This window comes from Camellia sinensis, chromosome 15 (assembly GCF_055761805.1).
Source record: "Camellia sinensis isolate YWXY chromosome 15, ASM5576180v1, whole genome shotgun sequence".
Lineage (NCBI taxonomy): Eukaryota > Viridiplantae > Streptophyta > Magnoliopsida > Ericales > Theaceae > Camellia > Camellia sinensis.
The window spans coordinates 139,282,260-139,285,615 of record NC_138975.1 but is presented as its reverse complement, the minus strand read 5'-3'; the positions used below and the strand labels follow the sequence as shown (position 1 = coordinate 139,285,615).

The window sequence follows — 3,356 nt, the reverse complement described above, 5'->3', positions numbered from 1 at the left end:
ATGGCATAGTCATCGAGCAGTGGACTGACATTCAAGCTCCACCCACTCGTAATTCTCAACATCTCCAATCACTACACTCGTCTTAAGTCCCAATCACAACCACCTCACGTTAGCGGCGAAGCAAGCACTTCGCCTCCCCGACCAAGGGTCTTCGGCTGCGTCATCGGCGTTCAGAGGGGACGCACGATCTAGATCTTTAACAGCTTTGAGCTCCTCTCCGATCGCTCTACCCATTCTCTCGATCGACCCTTCCTCGAGAAAAAGCAAGAACTTTATAAGAAAGTATTTCCCAATTTCTATATATTGGGATGGTATTCAACTGGAAGTGAAGCCCAAGAAGCAGATATGCAGATACACAAAGCTTTGATGGATATTAATGAAAGCCCCGTGTATGTTCTTTTCAAACCTTTAATCAATCATGCACAGAAGGATCTTCTAGTGACTATATATAAAAGTGAGCTGTACGTCATAGATGAGATTCCGCAACTTATTTTTGTCCGTTCAAGCTACACTATTAAGATAGTGGAAGCAGAACGAATCTCAGTCGACCATGTTGCCCACCTTAAACCAAATTTCTCTAGTTTAGAGATAATTTCTATGTGAAGTCCAGAGAAAATTCGACCAGAGAAATTATCTGTGAACCAGAGTTTATCTGAACTAGAATTTCTCTGTGAACCAGAATTTCTCTATGAGTGATGTTTGATTGCTTGGATTGATGTTTATGATAAGTGATTTTCCCCAAGATCTTTGTTGATGGCAGTGGAGTATTTGCAAACATTTCTAGAGATCCGAAGATTGAAGTCAAGAATGTGTCTTCTTCGAATCCGAATATTAAAATTTCAAATATCACTGAGGACTTGGCCTAACAAGTTTTCTGGTTCTGAAGCTTATGGAATTGGTATCTATTTGTCTTTATTTTTGGTGTTTGAGTAATTCAACTTTCTTTGGATTGAAATTTTCTCTGGTTGTTCAATTTTCTTTAGATTGAACTTTTCTCTGGTTGTTCAATTTTCTCTGGATTGAAATTTTCTCTGGTTGTTGAATTTTCTCTAGATTGAAATGTTCAATCCATGTTTATGCACGCCGAGTGTTTGATTATTTCTTTTCAATCCCTCTCTCCTCATCCCCACCAAATTTTTCTGGTTTAAACCAAAGAAATTCTCTGGTATGGATTGAATTTCTCTGGTTTGAACCAGAGAAATTCTCTGGTTTGGAAATCTATAGTTTGTTTGTGTATATTTCTTGGTTTCAATGCTCACCAACCATGATGTGCAATGGTTTGGTTTTGAGTAAATTTTAAGCTCATCATGAGATTACAAATGTTTGGGGTTTGAAGGATTCTGACTTGTTTGCAATATATGTTAAAAGAGTTTGAATCCAGTGAAATTTCAATTTTCTCTGCCCTGTTTGGAATTTTCTATGTGATGTGTCTAGAGAAATTCTCTGGATCGATATTGAGGGACCTTAGACATTATGAAAATATTGAGTGTCTTTTATGCTATAAAATCTTAATATCAGGGACCTTAAAAAAAATCCCCTTTTTTATATTACTTGTGTTATTATTATTATTATTATTATTATTATTATTATTATTATTCAATTGATAAAAGAAAAAAATAAAGAGATGGTTGTGTGCAATTAGAAATGGCAAAATATTTCAATCCGTTAGTCCTTGGCTCTAATAAATGGATATGACAGGAACAATATATCTTTTTTATAAATGAATATGACAGTTAGTGGATCTATTTTTTATTTTATTTTTTCTTGTATATGTGTCATTGTTCCAAGAAATGACACATATACAAAAGTATATTAAAAAAAAAGGAGTGGTTTCTCTCATGTTGGGGCTAAAACTAGACCAAACAATCCAATCAACAGGATCGTGACACATCAGTAGATATAGCAATCAAAGGATGAGTTTAGCCACACATGTAGAGCCTAACTCTTACACAGAACTACATTGTTTTGTACTAATTGTTGGACAAATAATGATTTTTTGGTGACTTTAATGCAATATTAAAGTGAGTGTCAATCCTCAATTGATGTGGAGTATAGTGGGTTTAGATTCTTTGTAATGAAATCTTTACACCACAAAAAGAATGACCAAAAACCATTAAGATTTGAATGAGAAATTGACTCATTAAGTTGGCCTCATGAAAGAGCTGTTGGAAAAGGTGGTTGCAGAATTATATACATTTCACATGTGTATAAAATAGTGTAACTCCTCTATAATGATGATGGATTGAATTGCCATCAATTGGGAGTTTTGCAAAATCAAATCTCTTGCATTTGTTGCAAGAGCATTTTCCTCTCTCACTCCATGTGTATAAAAGGAGACCCTCTCTTTCATTCTTCAACACTAGAAAAATTGGTTACTCTTCATGTCAAAAGTTTCCTTCAGTTTCGTATTATATTCTTCCTCTGAGAGAGTGTTGCAATGTTCTATTCGTCGAAGCTTATTAGTCGGTGCATTGTATAGCTGGTCCAACTGTCGTATCCTGAGAGACAAACGTCGAACAACAACTACAAAATATTAAGATTTTAGAGACCAAAATTTAGGAACAAAATTATTTTTTAAAAACCAAATAATTTTGTTGCAAAAAGTGTCGTTATATTTTTAGCAACAAAAATTGGATATTAGTGATGAATTATTATCCTTTTGGGACGAAATTTTTTGTCTTAAAAAATAAACCATTTTGAGACCAAATTATTTTGTCCCTAAAAGTGTATTTATTAGTGACATGTTCAAAATTTTGTCGCTAAAAGCCTTGTTTTTGACTTTTTGGGACGACCTTTTAGCGACTATTCTCATGACAATGAAAATTGGTCTCTAAATGTCTTTTGCAACAAAATTTTCACTTTTAGAGACCAAAACATTTGGTCCCTAAAACTCTTATATGTTGTAATGAACCTCTGACACCTAATCTGTGAGGCAACGAATCTGTTTTAAGGATACTGTCTAGTGCAGGCTTCGGTTTGCTTCTTTTTACTAGTTTTATTTTATTATGAATTTCTGTAAATTCTACCATGTTCTTGTTTATGAAATTCCAATTATTTGTTCCATATGAATCTCTTTGTTTTATATTATCACACAATTTATACAAAACTAATGGAGGATCACAAACTAACGTTGAGGGCTTTTCATCGTCATCTTCTGGTGAGACTTCTCATCTTCGCACTCAAAAGCGATAGGTGATTTTTTTTTTCCTGAAATTTTCACGAATTATCATCTTCGCGCTCAAAAACGATAGTGATTGTTTTCTCCTGAAATTTTCTCTCACCAAAAATCTTCGTTCATAAAAAATGAATGGATGAATCAATGTGCAAAGAAGGTTTTGAACCTCCATGAATGAGAT

General features: G+C 34.1%; 1 pseudogene; it reads left to right on the top strand.

The window, feature by feature from the left end:
* On the top strand, nt 1-603 carry LOC114268903 (COP9 signalosome complex subunit 6a pseudogene; annotated as a pseudogene).
* Nucleotides 604-3,356: the final 2,753 nt, after the last annotated feature.